This window comes from Cydia amplana, chromosome 4 (genome assembly GCF_948474715.1).
Source record: "Cydia amplana chromosome 4, ilCydAmpl1.1, whole genome shotgun sequence".
Taxonomy (NCBI): domain Eukaryota; kingdom Metazoa; phylum Arthropoda; class Insecta; order Lepidoptera; family Tortricidae; genus Cydia; species Cydia amplana.
Genome location: NC_086072.1, coordinates 3,049,181 through 3,070,592, shown reverse-complemented (window position 1 = coordinate 3,070,592; position 21,412 = coordinate 3,049,181). Strand labels below are relative to the sequence as shown.

The window sequence follows — 21,412 nt, the reverse complement described above, 5'->3', positions numbered from 1 at the left end:
AGTCTCGCTGATGCAGATCAGCCGGAAGAGGAATACAGCACAACGGATAACAACTGGCAAATGGCGCGCAGAGTCGTCACCGCTGAGAAACTCAGGTGGGCCATAGACAGCTTCCATCCCTTCAAAGCGGCTGGTCCGGATGGGATCTTCCCCGCTCTCCTACAGTGGGGGCTAGGACTCATCCAGGAAACCCTGACCAACATCATGGCAGCCTGCCTAGCCTGGGGGTACGTGCCCAGAAGATGGAGAGATGTGAATGTGGTATTCATACCTAAACCAGGTAAGAACGACTACACAGCTGCTAAATCCTTTAGGCCCATCAGTCTCACATCATTCCTACTTAAAACCTTGGAAAAACTGTGTGACAGGGATCTGAGGGATAGAGCGCTAAAGAACATACCGATGCACAACAACCAGCACGCGTACAGCTCAGGTAAATCTACGGAATCGGCTTTACACATGGTTGTAAGCCGCATTGAGAGAGCCATCCACAACAAAGAAATGTGCCTTGGCACTTTCATTGACATAGAGGGCGCTTTTGACAAGACTCACTTTACCAGTATAGGGAATGCCCTAGAAAGCCACGGCGCTGAACCCGGACTAATAAAGTGGATCATGAACATGCTAAATCAAAGGACAATAAGGTATGTAGGCGAACCTCAGGCCGTAGCGGCGGTGCGAGGATGCCCTCAAGGGGGAGTCCTGTCACCTCTGTTGTGGAACCTAGTGGTTAACAACCTCATAACCAAACTTAACGAGGAACACTTTTACACAATAGGCTACGCTGATGATCTGGCAATATTAATATCAGGTAAATTTGCCAGTACAGTATGCGATCTCACCCAGGCAGCTCTTCGGATCGTAGAACGCTGGTGTAGAGAATTTGACCTATCAGTTAACCCCACCAAAACAGAAATGGTAATGTTCACCAATAAAAGGGCACTCGGCAACTTTACCAGACCAACACTCTTCCAGACTGAGCTACAGCTGACCGATGAAGTTAAGTACTTAGGGCTAACTCTCGACAGTAAACTCAACTGGAACAATCACATCAACAGACGCATAGACAAGGCGGGAGTAGTCTTTTGGCAGTGCAGAAGGATGATTGGTAAGAGGTGGGGACTCAACCCGAAAATTACCCTTTGGCTCTATAAGACTATAATCCGCCCCCTACTCTGCTACGGTGCTTTGGTTTGGTGGCCAAGAACAAACCTAGGCAACGTACGTGACAAGCTACAAAGACTCCAGAGGCTCGCATGCGCGGCCACCACTGGCTGCACGAGGTCCACTCCGACTGCAGCCATGGAGGTCATGCTAAACCTTCCACCGCTGCACCTACACATACAACAAGAGGCCAGTCTCTCAGCGGTAAGGTTGCGAACCCTCAATATATGGTCTAACATCACAGGAGCTCTTCACACAACATGCCTGGAAAAGGTATACAACGAATTTCCAGTGCTCACGGCAGGCACGGATCGAATTCACAAACAAGCCATCTTCGACAAAAGGTACAAAATACAATTATATGAGGACGACAACTACGAAGGACTCAATCCCCGGGAGCTGAGAATCTTCACTGATGGGTCCAAAACAGACAGCGGATCGGGCTCTGGAACCTTTTCAGAAGACCTGAACATGTCAATCACCACTCCGCTAGGATCCCATAGCTCGGTATTCCAAGCTGAGTGCATGGGTATCATAAACGCGGCGGCTGCCATCACTGCAAGGAAGGTAGTAGGATCCTCCATCCGCATACTCTCCGACAGTAGAGCAGTCTTAATGGCCCTAAAAAGCCATATAGTTACATCCAAACTCATACACGAATGCCACGAACGACTAATGGAGGTATGTCAGAACAACAAGATCACCTTACAATGGATCAAGGGACACAGTGGATCCCGAGGTAACGATGCTGCGGACGAGCTTGCCAGACAAGGATCGGGTGCGGGGGCGATTGGCCCGGAACCGACTCTCCCGATACCGTTTAGCAAGGTACGCTCAATGCTGCTGGCACGCACAGGGAAACTACACACAGAACACTGGCTAAACCAGACTGGATGCAGACAGGCCAAACAAGCCATGCCTAGCATCAACGGTAAGCTCACAAGGGCACTCCTTCAACTAGGAAAAGTCCGTCTGAGTATGGTAACCAGTGTCATAACAGGTCATGGACTTTTTAACAAACATCTTTTTATAACAGGTGTCACAGACAGTCCCCTATGCCGTGGATGCATGGAGAAGGAAGAAACAGCCTCTCACGTGGTGCTGGAATGCAGCGGAGTGGCCCCATACAGGGCAAAACATCTCGGATCCCCGAGAGACCTCCCCGAGGTCCTACTCAACATCAAAGGTTTGATAGGATTCCTCGAGGAGCTGGGCTGGCAGGACTAGCCCCTATCACGCAAAATAGGCGCAGGACGTCGAGTTGCGGAAAATCGCCCGTACTACAATACAATACAATACAATAGGTAAAGAGTCTTGAAAAGGAGTCCGCAACATTAATGTCAAATAACATTGAGTTTTTCTTTATTGATTTAAATTATGAGTGGCCACCTTACGGGGCTTACGGTTACGTGATCGCCTTACGCTGTCTCGAGTTTATCATTTTTTCCCCACCTCAAAAAGTGCCCAGCGCCGCTAAAGAAGTTTTCACTTCAAAAAGAAAATTATTGAGCAAGAATATTCATCAAGTTAATTAAATTAACTTAATGTGTCAAAACTTACAGCAGATTTACTAGGCCAACCGAAGGCCAATTCGAGAACATATTTTGACATCAAAACGATATTATTCGCCCGTGCGTCGTACGTCTCGCCTTCGCCATACATGTACAGTCGCCATCAGATATATCGGAGCGGCTAAGGCGCTCACAAATATTCTTCGCCTCTATTGTCAGGGCGTTAGAGTGCGTGTTCAGATATTGTGAACACCTTGGCCGTTCCGATATATCTGATGGCGACTGTATCTACATAGATACATGTACGGAAAAGATGTATCTAAAGTGTCATTCAATAGAACTTGCTAACTATGTAAACAAAAGTTACTAGTAAATTGACATTCAGTGTCAATTTTAGTATAGCGGTTTGTTTACATAATGTGTCATTCAATAGAACTTGCTAACTATGTAAACAAAAGTTACTAGTAAATTGACATTCAGTGTCAATTTTAGTATGGCGGTTTGTTTACATAGTTAGCAAGTTCTATTGAATGACATTTTAGTTAGCAAGTTCTATTGAATGACACTTTACGGCAAAGTGCCTACGAACGAAATGCACGCGCGAATTTAACTAAATTACATCATTTAGATATCATTTTGATGTCAAAATCTATTCTGGAATTGGCCCTCGGTTGGCCCAAAGTTATGATTTTACCGTGATCGTGACTTGAAACAGTTGAAACCTGCGACTTCTTCACTGTACTCAAATATGAGTCAAACATAATCACTGGACCAGGCCAACCGATGATATATTTATTGTGTTCGTTTTTATATGCTTCTCACACAATAGGCACCTATTTACCTGTTTGACTCAAGGATTACGTGGCGAGATCACGTTTGAGGAAAGCTGAATAATATTGCCGTGATAGACTCAAATACATCTCAAATATCATGTCACGGATGATAGTGATTACAACGAAATAGATGTCATATTCATAATATTCATATAGAGTATGTGCGGAAAGAGAAGAGTCGTGGAATGTATGGAGCCCAATACATTCCACGACTCTTCTCCTTCCGAACAGACTCTAGTACGAAAGAAAAAGCGACCAAGGCCTCCGTGGTTCGAGCTGAAATCGAACTAAATATATACCTATATGGCGTCTTCTTCAAAGACTAATTTTATTATTCTAATTCAGTCTATTTTAGACCAAAGTACGCGAGTTAAAAGTAGATTTCTTAACCTTTTTTCGACCGGTAGATTACAGTACAACTTACAAGTCGCACTTCGTTGCTTACAAACAGTAGGTATCTGATTGCAAGCATCGTTACCATAACAACTATAAAAAGAGACGGAGCTATGCGCGCGAGCGAGCGCGCTGCTCTAAAGTAACTCCGGATGTGGTAATTGGACTTTTTCTTGAGGATTCACGCGTAATGAGCAGCCTTGAGATCTTGAGTATATTGTACGAGCAATAGTTGACCTTCGATGGATCTTATGTCTTTGGGATAAGGTTTAGGAATGGTTAGTTAAGAGCGTCGAGAGGATGGTACTTGGTACAGCTGTGTTTCTGTAGCTTACCGCTGAAACATTTCTGCTCGGTCAGTTTAACTATGGCTCTTGAAGTCATTTTATTTTTATGATATAATATAGCAGGTGAATCACCTGATGGTAAGCGATTACCGTCGCCCATGGACACCCGCAACACCAGAGGGGTTGTAAGACTTGTAAGTGCATTGTCGGATTACAGATGGTAGTAGGTACGCTCTTTTCTTGAAAGTTTGAAATTCGATCCGGTTTACGTTATGTCTGTTTTTGTATGAGATTTTGAACAACGCGCCAAGCAGGACGCTTTTAAAACTCAAAATCCTATACAAAATGACACTTAACGCACACGTCACGCTATCGAATGAAATTTATCTACACTAGGGGTACGAAAGCTTACATCGAACTTTGAAGTAGGTCATACTGTGCCCGTGCATATGAACTGACACAATCCAGTTGAGTGCATTTGAGCTGTTGCCAAATTATTTGTCGATGGCAGATGTCACAGCTGTCACTTTACTCGAATGGGATATTTTAATAACAATAACAATAATCATTTGCGACAGCTCTTTATGACATATGCAAACGGTCCGATACTGGGCAAATCAACTTTTAGAATGACACTTACGTCTCTGGCGTTACGTAAAAATCGTAAAATGTCTCTGAAGTTACCAAGAAATCACGTTTCAAATTTAATTTATGTCTTAATTTTAGGAATATAAGAGAGATAATAGTTTATGTATAAAATTAATATATTATTTGTAAGCGAAATTTTCGATTGAAGATTAAATGTCGAGGACATCGAAGTTCGCAAATTGGGCGCATTTTTCTCTGTCACTCTCATTACGCCTTCATTGGAGTAAAAGAGAAAAATCCCCGCAATTTCCGAAATTTCAGTTCTCTACCAGTGGCGGCGCGTCCCTAAAAGCCGATTCCCACCGGCTTGCCTGTTTTTGGACGTTTGAGCAGAGTTGTAAAGGAAATATGTAAGACAAATTAGCCCAGGCTTGCCTATGGATATGTTTGACGCTCCGCCACTGTTCTCTACTATGGATTTAAGAGATCTCGTGTGACGTCACATTATACATAATTTAAATTTCAAACGAAGACCCATGATAAAGAATATAAACAGCCACTTTTATTAACCCACATGTATGTTCATGTCAAAATAATGGTTTCGAATAAGCCACCCGAATGGTATGCCTGTTTGGCAAAATTGACAAAACCTTAAAAAAAACCTATAATTTTGAGATTTTCATCTAAAGCTGAGTATAAATATATTAATTTTAAGTATTTATAATCTTCAATTTATCCTCTAGTGGCCCAGAGACCTATAAAAAGGTCTCCTGTTCCATTCTAATTTGAACTTTGTGTTGACAAAATAAAATTTCATTTTGCTTGGCAAGGTTTGACGTATGGGCGGCTAGAGGTTATAGAAAATACCTTAGCTGTTTTTATTCGATTTGATAATAATCTTAAACCAATTTATATTAGGCCGCACACCTTGAGGTGTTTTTCTTAAATTATCTACGCGAAATTTCGAAAAGGTGATGTATTTATATCGACGGAAAAACGTAAACACATTGAGTTTAGGCTCATTCGAACGATGTCGAAAAGTACTTGACAGATATGCCACAGAGAGAAAGTACAGTCTGCAATAAAAGTTTGTATCAAAAAATATATTTGACGCTAACTTGTTCGTTGTAAGCTAGCCGGTAACTCGAGGTTCAAGGACCGCGGCCGGCCCTTAGTACCCGTTCCCGTCCCAGATAAACTAGTATCGCAGCTGCAGGGCCCTAGGCTAGGGCTGCACCACAGAACAAGTATGTCCTGTGGGCTGCACCATGGTACCGTGGACCTATATTTAAGCTGAGATAAATTGTCTATAGAGTCGAAACGATTCAAATCCTGAAAGCTCAATGTCTAGCGTGATCAAATGTTGAAATGGTGACACGTATTGAATTTTATAACAAATTCTAGTAAAACAATTAAAAAATGAATAATTAATTTATCACAATGAATTGGACAAAGAAATACAAGACCTAAAAATTCAAAGTTCGATTCCTTACATTTTATTGAAAAATATGATACCATTTAAAAACATATCATCTAGCATAATGAACATTTTTTGTGAAAACATGTAAGTACCTATATTATACTCGTATTGTATAAGTATGAATGTTTAAAGACAAAGTAAAGTTAATCTAACGAATATAAGGCAACGATGAAAATGATAATATAACGTCCTACATAAAAAAAACCGGCCAAGTGCGAGTCGGACTCGCACACGGAGGGTTCCGCACCATCAACAAAAAATAGAGCAAAACAAGCAAAAAAACGGTCACCCATCCAAGTACTGACCCCGCCCAACGTTGCTTAACTTCGGTCAAAAATCACGTTTGTTGTATGGGAGCCCCACTTAAATCTTTATTTTATTCTGTTTTTAGTATTACAGCAACAGAAATACATCATCTGTGAAAATTTCAACTATCTAGCTATCACGGTTCGTGAGATACAGCCTGGTGACAGACGGACGGACGGACGGACGGACGGACAGCGGAGTCTTAGTAATAGGGTCCCGTTTTTACCCTTTGGGTACGGAACCCTAAAAACATCACGCCCACCTTAAACTTTTATTACTCTTGAAAAACTGAGAGAAAAAAGGGCTTTCTTTATAGATCAGATCAGGGTAACTTTTCCGTCTCTACATCAGGAACTTCTCCTGAATTACAGACCAATTAAAACTTGCAATTATGCCAATTAAAAAAAACCTTGATCATAGAACTCATGTGTCACCCCTAGTGTGTTGCAGACCGCAATCGCCGGTAAACGCTTATATACTTTGCATACTTTATCTAAGTACAGTCAGCAGCAGAAGTTGCTAAGAGTGCCAGGTGTTCAAAATGATCTTGACGCGACTTTATTGTTAAGAGAATAAGAGCCTCTGCCCGCGGCTTTGTCCGTTTGTTTTTTTATTGGCTATTTTATGTTTGTAAAATGCACCTTTTATATTCATTAGGTAATCACTACATCACTACATAGTATAAAACAAAGTCGCTTCCCGCTGTCTGTCCCTATGTATGCTTAGATCTTTAAAAATACGCAATGGATTTAGATGCGGTTTTTTTTTAAATAAATATAGTGATTCAAGAGGAAGGTTTATGTATTTGTTAACCCGTGCCGAAGCCGGAGTGGGTCGCTAGTATGTAATATAGAAAGCAGAGATAAAAAATATATGTCATAATCATAAAGCACTCTCTAGTAGCTGTTTTTCTCCAAAGGTCATCTGGCATCCAATATCGGATCGGACAATGTGAAAACCTTCTAGGGCTGTATGAATGATTTATTATTATCAATAAATTATTCAAGGTAGCTTCCCCTTCCCAAATTGGAGGCTGTTTAGACTCGATAATTTATTCATGGCTCGAACTCCTCACTTAGGCAGCTTATAAATTGTCACAGACATGACTCTAAATGGAACACTCTACGCAGGGCAGGACTTTGACTTCGGGCGCATGAAGCCAAAGAGGAACAAAGCGTTACGCTTGAACTTCATCCTAGGGGGAAAAAACTGAATAGCTCCAACTGGGGTGCTATAATATTACACAAAGCCTAGCTTATACTTAGGTCATACTGAAAATTCCTGGACTGGCCACTTAGAAAAAATAAATTTTCTCATATATCAGAATCCAGAAACTTTCAGTATGACCCACGTACGAGGGGTGTTCAAAATATTCTCGGTATGAGAATGAAAACAAACACGTACGAAAAGTTTGATATTTTTATTTTTCAATATACTCCCCCCCTATGTTCATACACTTAAAAGATCGATCAATTATTTTTTTTAATCCCTCGTAAAAATATTTTTTATCTTTCGTGTAAAAATGCTCCTCCACTGCCGCCTTCAATGCTTCATCGTCAGAAAATTTATTTCCACGCAGATCCTTTTTAAGATTGGGGAGCAAAAAGAAGTCGCTGGGGGCTAAGTCCGGACTATACGGTGGGTGAGTAACAGTTTTAAACCCACATTCAACAATAGCTGCCTTGGCAATATGAGCAGTATGGACGGGGGCGTTGTCATGCAGAAGCAGAATACCTTTGGTTAACTTTCCTCGCCTCTTTTCTTTAATTACATCCTTTAATTGACGTAGAATGTTAGCGTAGTACTGTCCTGTGATATTTACACCTTTTTCTTTATAATCGATTAGTAATACTCCTTCACAATCCCAAAATATCGTGGCCATGACCTTGCCAGCTGAAGGGATGACCTTGAACTTCTTGGGATGAGCTGAACCCTTAATGTGCCACTGCATGGACTCTTGTTTACTCTCTGGGTCATAATGATGAACCCAGGTTTCATCTCCAGTAACTATTCTTTGCAGCACCTCATCAGGATTTTCACCGCACAGGTCAATAAAATCGGAACAACAAGCTACACGCATGTCTTTTTGAAGCCGAGTCAGCATTCGCGGAACCCATCTTGCACTTACTTTTGACATATTAAGATGGTCATGTATAATATCATGTACGGTACCAATAGAGAGATTGGTTACTTGTGCTATAGATTTTACCTTCACTCGACCATCTTCCAATATAAGTTTTTCCACTTTATCAATATTTTCTTGTGAAGTAGCTACTACAGGCCGGCCAGGTCTAGGGTCATCTTCAATACTCTCCCTTCCGCGTTTAAACTCGCTTGACCACTTTTGAATGGTAGATAAAGAAGGAGCAGACTCACGGTAAACACAATCCATTTCCTCTTTTATGGTTTTTTGATTTTTACCCTGTTTTGTCAAGAATTTTATCACGCATCGATGTTCTAATTTAGTTAACATTGTCAATTCGCACATGATGTTCATGTTTGTTGAGCAATTGCAGAAAAACAAAAGACTATCTCGGTTCGAATTATACTTTTTTTTAATGTCAATGAATAAACCTTAGCGGCCAGTAACGAAAGAAATTTTAGAAGAGGTCGTAAGATATCAATACCGAGAATATTTTGAACGCCCCTCGTACTAGCGATAAGATTTCACGCAAAAGCACTAGCTTCCCAATCTTCCTTTACTTTGCGAGTTTTAATCCATAAATAATATAACAATTGTCTAATACAATTGCCAAATGATGGATTAAGTCATCTGCTCATAATTTATTATGTGTGTGTGTGTGTGTGCGTGTGTGTGTTTTTGTTACTTCCTAACCTAACCTAACCTAACAAAAAATTGAATCCCTGTTATATTGAAACAAATGAATGAATTGAGTTATTTGAGTTATATAGAATATAGATGTATAGATTTTTATTTTCAATGATTACCTAATATACCTGGCGGTCCAAGTTTTAATAAAGTTTTCTTATTAATAGCGGTTCTGGCGATGCCTACTTCATATATGTCTGTGGAAATTATGCTGCCCGTAGCTCAATACTGCCGCTACGTAGGTTGCCCTGAAAGTTTCGGGAATTGGAAAAAATACGCGTTTAAATGAAATAAAAGTACTTTTATTGTTTTTCAAAGTATTCTCCTTTGTGTTTAATGCACTTTTTCATTCTCTGAAACCAGTTTTCAAAACAGTTATTGAACTCTGAACTGGGGGTTGACGAAATGGCCATTTTATAAGCGTGGACTGCTTCTTCCGCGGTCTGAAAACGCTGACCACGCAACCGATTCTTTATTTTCGGGAAAGTAAAAAAATCGTTGGGACTTAGGTCGGGGCTGTACGGAGGATGGTCCAGTAATTCGACTTTTTCGCCCTTCAGATAGTCGTTTGTTTTCTGAGCAGTATGAGGGCTGGCATTATCATGGTGTAGTATAATACGGCGGTTAGGGTTATTTTTTCGCAGTTCAGCAAAATCAATCGGTAAACAAACGCCTATATACCAATCGGCATTGACAGTTCTTCGATCTTCAAGAGCAATAGTCGCCACGTGACCCGATTTGGAGACAAACGTGGCTACCATTTTTTTGATCGTGCTGCGAGAACGAACAACTTTTGTTGGCTTCGGCTCGTCTTCGTAAACCCATACTCGAGATTGGTTTTTGGATTCAGGCTCATATGCGTAAATCCATGACTCGTCACCTGACACAATACTAAAAACGGCAGTTGAGCTTCCTCCATTAAATCTTTTTAGGGTTTTGTGGCACCAATTGACACGGACCGTTTTCTGCTCGTCAGATAACAAGTGAGGAATCCACCGGGAAAACAACTTCCGCACGCCCAACTCTTGCTGTAAAATAACTTGTACCTGACTCATTCCAATGCCTAAAGTCTCCTGAATTTCCCGATATGTAACATGCCTATCTTCTTTTATCAGTTGGCGAACAACATCGATGTTTTGATCGGTAACGGCAGTTTTCGGTCGACCCTCACGTACGTCATCCGCAAGAGACACACGGCCACGTTGAAATTCCGAATACCACCTGTATATTGTCGTCTTCGAAGGTGCTTCACTACTAAAAGCAATAGTCAATCGGTCTCCACATTGTTGTTGTGTTAATCCACTTTTAAAGTCATAATAAATCATTGCTCTAAAACTTTCGCGGGACAGCTCCATTTTCACCAGCGACTCAACGACTTTAAAAAACAATTGAAAATAGAACATTGTTTTTTTTTTCTAAGTGGCCAGTGTTTTCGAATAATGAGACTATGCTTGTAACAAAGAGGTATAACACATGTCAAATATACGTTCCTAAGTATGCAATTCCCGAAACTTTCAGGGCAACCTACGTACTAATACTTGGCAAGAAATTTCATTTGATAGCAGCTTTATTATGGATTTATTATGGATGAAAAGCTGCGTTTTGAAGAACACGTCACGGAACTAGTGCGAAATTGTTTTTACAGGCTGAACGTGTTATATCGTTTTCGTGACTTTATTAAAGTAGACTTACGAATAAATCTCTGTGACTCCTTAATTTTGTCTAAGTTGGGTTATGCCGATGGTGTCTATGGTAGTTGCTTGCTGGCGCGTACTTCTACTTTGGTACAACGTATACAAAATGCTTGCGCTCGATATTGTTTTAATGTACCACGCCGTTCCCATATCACTCCATTTCTAAACAAAAATAAATTATTGAATATGTCTGCCAGGCGAACTTTACACTTCTCTTTGTTGATTTTTGGAGTCATGCATACCAAAAAACCTTCATATTTATTTGATAAGTTAAAATACTCTAAGCGTGAAGTGCGGGGTGCGCAGCGGCTTGTTGTTCCGAAGCACAGTACGTCTGCTTTTCGTGGCAGCTTTCGTTACGCCGCCACGAAGTGTTGGAACAATCTGCCACCTCCAATTAGAAATTGTACGTCAATAGCAAACTTTAAAATTAAGATTAAAGAATATTTAACCGATGTTCAAACTTCCAACATATGAACTGACGTACTGCGTTAGATATTATTATTATTGTTATTTTTTTTAGCTATTAAGCTCGTTTCATGCTTACAAACACATACTTCTACTTCCAAATTGTTCAAACACGAAATTATGTACTGTTATCAATTAATTAACTCAACTGTCACCTCTTCTCTCATATGTTATCTCTCTCTCTTAAGTTTTGCTTTATTTTATATTTTTATATTTTTTATGTGTATTTTAATTGGTTGCCCTGAAAACCAGCGCCATGGCTAAGGACATTAGTCATCGGCATATGCTGAGTGGCATCCATTTTGGTGTCTTGTACTAGAATAAGATGTATTATAGGTTAAGCATGTATTTCAACACCAAATAAACCTTTTCTATTCTATTCTATTCTATTCTTTAAATGCTTAAGGGCTTTTAAAATTACGTGATCTAATTACTAATGCTATTGTTCATGAACTTCTGATGAAAGATTCATATTGTAACATCTTATGTGTAAAAATGTATAAAGGTATAAAATCCTTTAAACGAGCAATTCTTGTTTATATTACATTTCGGGGATCTCGGTAACGGCTCTAACGATTTCGATGATATTTGCTATATGGGGGTTTTTGGGGGCGCAAAATTAGGTCTTGTGACTGGGAAGACGCGCATTTTTGAGTTTTTATATGTTTTCCGAGCAAAGCTCTTTGATATTGTTTATTTTAACGACCATGCACCGTAATAACGTAGAAAACTACTGAGCTGATTTTATAACAAAGATGTCATCTAATTTTAACCGTGTTCCAAAATGGAGTAGGTTCTATAGGTACGAAATAATCGGAATGCGAAGATACTCTCTTTCTTTTTGTGCTCCTACTTTTAAACCCTTGCTACACGGTCGCCGACAAGCCCCTCAGACCGCGTGGCCTTGGTCTGGACGGACCGTGTAGACAGTTGTTTCCAACAAAATTTGACCAAAACTGACCAAGGACAGACCAAGGTCAGACGGTTAGAAGGCTTGTCGGCGACCGTGTAGCAAGGGCTTTAGTTAAGCTAAGACTTTGAGTCTCGAAACTCGTTAGACTCTTTTTAGGGTTCCGTACCCAAAGGGTAATAAACGGGACCTTATTACTAAGACTTCGCTGTCCGTCCGTCCGTCCGTCCATCCGTCTGTCACCAGGCTGTATCTCATGAACCGCGATAGCTATAGACAGTTGAAATTTTCACAAATGATGTATCTCTGTTGCCGTTATAACAACAAATACTAAAAATAAAATAAAACAAATATTGAAGGGGGGCTCCCATACAACAACCACGATTTTTTTGCCTTATTTTTTGTTGATGGTGCGGAACCCTCCGTGCGCGAGTCCGACTCGCACTTGGCCGGGTTTTTTCAACTTGTTAGAGACAGAGTCTTTTGTAGAGACTTGCGACTAGAGTGCTTTTGAGTTAGGTATGTTTAAAAAAGACTCAAAAAAGGACTCGGGACTTAAAACAGAAGTTTTTAAGCGCTGAGCCTCGTAAAATGAGGTGAGTCTACAAATATAGACTCAAAAGACGCGACCTCCTACCAACACTACCAAGATAGTGACGGATGGACTCCGGAAATACACTGAGCAAGGCCCGACACCATGACCGATTTTTTTTTATTAAAAAAAAGTGTTTTTGACCAACCTCGAGGCCAAAATGCGCCAGCAGAGGTCATTCTCACCCAGTTTCTCATGCGATGATATAATAATTCAGTGACAATGCTGTCAGTACGTCGTGAGAAGATGGAGTGATAAGACTGGTCCCAGGGTGTTATGTGTTGAGGTGATGAAAATGGGGTCAAGAAGTCAACTATTGTCTGCTTTTCTACACGATAACCTGAATATTCATATGCGAAAATCCGATATGCTTTAGTCTTTAGACGTAACATGTTGTCGTTAAAGATTAGGGAATTAAGGTACCTACTGTTATACATAAGTACTTTGGAATTTTTTACGTGTACGCGCATAGTCTTGGTCATCGAGCTTCGGGATCAAGCCAAGAAAAAAACGGAAGGATATGAACGAAATGTTCAACGCAATCGGATAAGTAGGTACCTACTAAGTTTCGTCGGTAGCTCAGGTTGATAGTCCAGTACACTGACATCCCAGGATTCAAATCCCCTGAGACGAGACAGTTTAAAATTTTTCATTTACATGAAACTTGATCAAACATTTGATTTTGTTTGCAGTTAGCTAATATATTTTCTAGATATCCTCTGTAAAGCCTAAACCTAACATCCCAAATGAATAAAGATAATATATACGCTGAATATGAATTGCAAATGCCAACACTCATGAATACAGACCCAGAAAGAGTAGAATACGGGGAAACAGGCACATGAGCATGAAAATACTATCATCATTCATCACGCCTCATACATAAGGCGTGTATGTTATGAACAGTTTTATGAATGGCATTCATTACTGGGCCTTTTTCCGTAAATTGCTGTCGATGACGAGTTTTGTGAGGGCATTATGAGCCTGAATGAAATAGAGGTTACTGCCATAAAATAATAAATACTGACAACCTACGTACATGGCCTATGCAAGGTTATTGCCAGATGCAACTTCTTTAAAATCGGCCAAGAAAGGCTGCTTGTAAGTAGAAACCATGTCTAACGAAAACTGTTCTAGTACGATCTCTTATCTCACTTTGCAATCTTACTAGAAAATGCTTATATATTTTGCGGTATCACGGTGGTGTAGTAATCTGCCTAGGCTGGACACACAACGCTGCGCCTCCGCCGTTCCGCGCGTTCTTCGCCTAAATTCAGTTGTGATTTGATTGTTTTCTTAAGGGGCCCTCAGATTACCAGTTCGCCGGACGATATCAGCCTGTCAGTTGTTCGGAACTGTCACCTTTTGCTTTTAATTGCTCAACTGACAGGCTGATAGTGATAACGTCCGGCCAACTGGTAATCTGTGGCCCCCTTTAAGCAATAAAACAATATCATTTTGTTTCTCCAGTGTGGTAAGCGTGTCGAATGGTGAATAATTGATGCTGGAGATTTCTTCCGGCTACCGCCACTGAGTCAAGGTCGATTATCGATCGCGGACATTGGTGAATGTACATAATTTTATTAATGTTGTTTTTATTCGAACAATAAGTCATGGGCAATACATGTATGACTAACACGCTTAACATTATTAATTAGGTACCTTACTTATATCTTATAGTGCAGTGATAGACCGTCATAAAAATCCGACGGCAAACCGGTGCAGTTTTGCTAATATTGTCATCATAAGGTACAATACAATACAATTCTCTTTATTGCACACCTCACCAAACTCAGGTACATTGAATTAAAACGAAAATAAATCTTTAGGCAAGTTGATTAGGACGATATTTGGGTGGTTTTGCGTTCCCTTTTTTATTTTAGGTATTGTTAGCTAGAGGGCTGCATTTCAAAGAAGAATGAAGTATACACATACACGAAGATTAGATAGCTTTATACTTCAACTTAGTTTATATAAACTATGATGTAGATTTTTCACGCGTACCAAGTCGAATAAAATCAAACACCAATGCAATCCCCATACAAAGTAGGCTGCAGCTGCAACATGCAGTGCACCAATTAATTATGATTACCACTTATGCAACTAATGAATAATTATGCAAAACTATCCACAATTAGGTCGTTAGCAACACGAACCCGTAATTACTTGATTAATCTTAGTGTGAGAAAATGTTACCTAAACACAATGCGGTTGTAAAGGCTGAGAACATGTGTAAAGTGTCGTATTTGCAAATGTATCATATAGGTAGAAGCCAATTCAGCAACACAGGCAAAAAAGCCGGCCAAGTGCAAGTCGGACTCGCTCTCGCGCTATGTAGCTTACCGCGGGTCAAAAGTTTTTGGGCCGGTTTCAGCCCGCGGACAATTTGAAGACATAAACAACAAGAAAATCAATTACACAACACCAACAACATATAAAACAAGTGAACGTACATGCGCATGGATGTAACCAGTCCAGTAGGTAACGTTCGAAAAAGCCTGACTGGTAATGGACCGGAACAGGGCCATTACCAGTCAATCACTGCCGGTTTAACACGATTTCCACTTAATTTACTGTGGTAACTTTGTATGACTGCGTGTATGCCATGTGAGCATACTGGGCATACTGCATATACCTTCGGCTCTCGTCAACTTTCGGCCCACTGCGCTAAACGAAGTAGTTGCTTTACGGCTTGTTGCGGCGGCAAAAATAGTAAATAAACACACCTCGCCAGTAAATAAGAAAAGGCCTCGGCCGACAGTTACATGTGATCTGAGACATTTCTTTCTTTACTGCCTTAGGTATGTAATACCTATATATACTATTTAACTTAGCTTTGCAACTTTTGCTGTAGGTACAGCTGGACCGGGAATATATGATCACGCGCCATGTTGCGGAATTTTACTGGAACTAATTTTTTCATACTATACTGAAAACTGTAGAATAACAGTGCCCTCTTGAAAATGATCATACGTATATTACTGATCAGGCTTTATACCTAGTTAGTATATTGCGTTTTCATTCGAACATTTCGAACAATATTCAATCGAAAGTATCGAAATCGATTCGTATCTGAAAAAGTACATATGTCGAATCGAATAGCAGAATGAAATGGAAAGTATGCGAAACGAGTCAAGGTGTCACGCTAATCTGTTATTGGCGATTGGCGTAAAATGTAACGGTTTTGCAACATGGCGGTAACGTGTGCCCATAAAACAGAATTTGTAGTATCGATGAAATGTTTAATTAAAATGTTCACGTAATCCTGGGTTTATGTAAAAGGGAAATTTGATAAATATAGCATTTATTAGCTGCTCCTTTTATGGTTTTATCTTTATCACAGGCATCACAGCTTTCTTTCTTCATTAGACATACTTAACTACTTACAGTCGGACTTAACTTAGTTTATATTTTACTAGCGAATTTAGAAAACTTAATTCATCTCAATAGTATTTTTTACTGTTTGTGAGTTCATTCATTTCATTCGCCGCTCTCTAAGAAAATGGTGTTCTATAAATGATGAGACGACGCGACGAGTGACTGAGAGGTGTGGACGTTCCCGACCCCAAATTAATGAGAAAAGGGCAAGTGAATGATGATCCTATTAACGTGGAAACAAGATTGGAACTTAAGAGAAATGTTTTTGTCCCGCCGATTTAAATTCGTGTTCGCATTTGTGTATTATTTGGATTAGGTTGGACCAAATTTGCAATGACTAAGTACGGCAATGTCATCATTAATTTCAAATTTCTATGAAACTATGACGTTTGTAATGACACCTCCTTAATTTGTTTTGTTCAAGTCGATGAAAAGTTGGGTTAGACGGATTATAGTCGATTTATTAATCAATTGTTTCTTTTTTCAGGTTATCATCGACAGTCGAAACTAACTGTAAGTGTTCATTATTAAGTTGGATCTCAAGGTTTTATTTCGTTGTATACGGTACCCTGCGTACAGTGAGCTGCAAACCTGTATGAACACATTTTGAATGGGATTCATCTATCAAGTGCGTATGCACTTTTGCAGCTGTGTGATGAATGATGCCGTCACAATGAATGGGGGGTGACTGGGGTGAGGTACATTTTTAAAGAACGTCTCGCGGTACGCAGCTATGTCAACCGAAGACCACAAGACCTTCGCTATGTCTTGCACCAAAGTCGATTCGTTGGAAATATATGATCACAATCAAAATCGTGACGTAGCATTTACGAGCAATGCCATCTAGAAACTAGACCCCTAAACTAACATAATATATCACGATCACAGCTATTATACGTATCAATTTCAATCATTAGGCATGCAGGTGTGTTAGTTGTCAAGCGAACAACACATTGTAGGATGACAATCATAGTGACCAAGGGCAATGCCATCTAGCGATAAAATAGGTCTCTAAACTATATCACAGCCATCAATTTCAATCGTTAAGCAGGCGCGGTGGCCGATTCTGTTTTAACAATTTGATATGAGTTACATTTTATTTTGATACCACCATAAACCATAAACGTCACTTTTGACACTGACAGATCAGTACCTATCATATTGGAAACGATCGAATAACTACAACTCGAATGGGCATGTGTGAATAAAAATAGTAAAATAAAGTTAGTAGAAGAAGAAGATGTATTTATTGTCACAATCACAACACAACAGCGAATACAGGACACACAATATTAAAAAAAAAGAAGTTACTTAAACTTTAAATATTAGGTATACCTATTATCTAAAAACTTAACCAGACTATTGTAACTTAATAACTAAACATTTGCTGTGACAAATGGTTTGGGCGTCAGCATAATGCTGCCAGCATCAACTCAGCATGAGTGACACTGCAGCGCTGTTTTTCAGCCCAGACCAGGTTACCAATTAAAATAAATTAAATTAGCTCCGTACTTAACATTTACACAAGCTAGTAAGCTCCAAATGTGCTCAGGAAAGTTAAAATAATTTCCGTTTTCACAATTTTTACCTTATATGGTTTTGCTAGTGAAAAACATTCCCGCACCCAAAAACACGACTCATTGTTGTCTCAAAATAAGATCAAAACCACGTCAAATGGTTAAAACGTAATTGGCCCCACGTTCCTAGTTTATCAATCGCCTCCCTTGTACAGTTACCATCAGATATATCGGAGCAACCAAGGTGTTCGCAAAATCTGAATACGCACTCTAACGCCCTGACAATAGAGGCGTGATCAGATATTTGTGAGCACCTCGGCCGCTCCGATGTATCTGATAACGACTGTACCAGTAAAACGATATCCCGGCTTACGGTATCTGACGGGCGTTTAGCTCTATTGTTCCATAATCCACTGAATAGTGCACAGTTTATAAAATTATCTAAAACAAACAGTACATTGACTTGTGAAAGTACTTGCTTACCGTGAAAAAAAATCTCTAGCAACTTATCCCAACAGTGCTAACACCACCGCTATGGCTTAAAGCAGACGACAGTCAATACCGAAATATATATTCTTGAAATAGTATTTTATACAATCGTGATATAATGGAGAGCTTTTCAGTCGAGTACCGTGTTTAGGCAACGAAGCTTGCTGAGTTGCCTAAGGAAGGTACGAAATTAAAAATCTTGATTATATCACTATTATATACAATACTTTTTCTACGAGTCAACAAAAAAAATACTTAAAACTAGTAGAAGAATCATATATGTAGGTAAAAAAACCAAAAGTATACAGCTACGATGCGCGAGCAGCCGCGATACCTTCATACTCGTACGCGACCCGGCCCCCGTGCCCCGCGCCCCCGGCCGGTTGGTCAACGACACCTTCTCGTAACTCATGAGGCCCTGGTACTTGCTCCGCGCTTTCGATTGGTCAATTTCATTATAGTTGACTAAACTGTATCGAAACGATTATTATAGTTGCCTAAACAGTATCTAAATGAATATTATAGTTGCCTAAACAGTATCGAAATGAATATTATGATTGATTCTCAATGAGCCGTCAATGAGATCGGACGTGTTTATTAAAATAATTAATTATTCACGTGCATAATTTCGTGATTGTCTGCATTTCATTCGTGCATTATCTGGGTCATTAGTCATCTACCCCGACCTACGGCTACAGTATAATGTATAAGTGGAGTAAACAGGTGTAAGCGAAAAATGTCGGAGAATAGTCCATTTAACCGGAGTGGACTAACACGCCGCAGCCCGCCCTCAACGCCCACGCCGCAGCCCGGCCCGCCCGGGCCCGCACCAGCAAACATGCAGCAGGAAGAAGAGCCCCCGAAGGTAATTCCCACGAGTGACATCCAGACCTGGCTGAAAAAGATCGAACTGAACCTCCACGACGTATGCTCTACATCTGCAGAAGGTAAACTCAACACTGACCAGAAGCTCAGAATCAACAACCTGTGTCGCAGCCTGAACCACTTAGCCTCACAAATGGCTATTGAATACCAATCTCTAAAAAGCCACGCAGTCCAAGCATATCAGTCTCGCCAAGCGCAGCAGGAAAAGATGGACCTCGTAAAACGTATCCAAGAACTAAAGGAATCAATTGAGGAATCCAGCCGACAAGTTTCGGGACCTGTATCGTTTGCCGACGCCCTTAAGAAAAATGGAACGAGGTACGTTCAACCATCTAACATTAGCTCAGTCGCAATCTATCCGGTCGACAAGTTAAAATCGAGTGAGGAGACAATATCTCTCGTTCAAAAGATTATCCGGCCCGAAGAAATGAAGCTGCACGTGAGAGGGTTGCGCAAGATCAAAAACGGCGGTGTAGTGATAAGCACTGACTCAAAAGAAGACGTCATAAAACTGAAGCAATCGGCGCAGCTTACGACCTCTGGACTCACCGTTGACGAGCCACAAAAACGCAAGCCCAGAATTGTAGTCATTGGAGTTCCCGCGGACATGCAGGAAACTGAAGTCCTCAAGTGCATTTTCAATCAAAACTTAGCCGATAAATTACAAGATTGGTCGCTCGAAAAATTTATGTCTTCCACTAAGCTCAGTCACAAATCCGGAAAAAAGGACGCCGAGACCTGTAATTATATAATTGAAGGGAGCGATACGCAAGGCCTTAATTACGAACGACAGAGTTTTTGTGAATTGGTCATCCTGCCCTGTTAGGGATTTCACCTTGGTGACGCGCTGTTTCAAATGTCAGCTTTACAATCATGCAGCGAAGACCTGCAAAATGGAGACCAACATCTGCGGCCACTGCGGCGAAGCGGGTCACTCATTCAAGGAATGCACAAAAAAGGACGAAGCACCAAAATGTGCAACATGCTCGCACTACAAGAAACCATGCAACCACCAAACAGGCGAAGCCGACTGCCCAGCTAGAAAAATGGCCGAAAAAAGGTATTTAAACTCTATAGATTATGAAGGCGCCTAGGAGCGCTAACTTTCTACATACTTATATAGCACTTCTTATTTCATTAGTTTAACTACCTATGAACAATATCATATTTTCTGACCTAGATAGTTTCTCTGTATCAGAGTCTAAAGCCTGCGATGTCGAAACCTGCAAACAACATGTTCGTCGCTGTCGAAGTCCATTATCAATTTTAACACAAAACATACGGAGTATCTGCAAAAACTTCGATAATTTTAATGTATTTCAACAAAGACTAGATATTACTTGTGACATCATTGTCTTGACTGAATGCTGGCTTAGTACTCATACCAATCTACCAAATATGCCCGGTTACATTTCGTATAGCACTAAGTATAATTATAACCAAAATGACGGGGTAGTAGTTTATGTAAAAAATAATTTAAATATCACAGTTGTGGAACCCCATATACTAGATTGCAATCGGCTCTTAATTAAAATCGGATCAGATACTGCAGTATTAGCCTTATATAGACCCCCCTCCTTTAGAGATACCAATAATTTTATCAAGTCCCTGGATGAAAATCTAAGTAAACTAACATCCTTCAAAAATATAGTATTGATAGGAGATATTAATATTAACATTCTATCTGAAAACAGCGAATCCTCGCTGACAGCACAAAGCTATCTTAACCTGTGTTCTTTCCATGGCTTACTACCAGCGCACACGCTTCCTACACATCAAAGCGGGTCATGCTTAGATCATATTATGGTAAAATCTAATTCTTCGGCGTTAGCACTTGTTACTAACTCTACAGTGACCGACCACAGAGCTGCCCTACTAACCCTCTATCGTAAATCACGTAGTACATGCACGCGCACGCAATTTGTCAATAAATTAAATATAAACAAACTTGGAGATGATTTACGCAATATTGACTTTGGCCCCGTTTATAATTCTGCTGATGCAGAAAATAGTATGCTGTACTTGACCAAAAATGTCCAGCAAGCAATTTTACGTAACACTAATAAGACACGTTTAAATAGCAAGAA

The 21,412-nt window shown here is 40.2% G+C and overlaps 1 pseudogene; it reads left to right on the top strand.

Annotated features, from left to right (window-relative positions):
- Positions 1-19,176: 19,176 nt before the first annotated feature.
- Positions 19,177-21,062, top strand: LOC134647489 (uncharacterized; annotated as a pseudogene).
- The last annotated feature ends 350 nt before the right edge of the window (positions 21,063-21,412 follow it).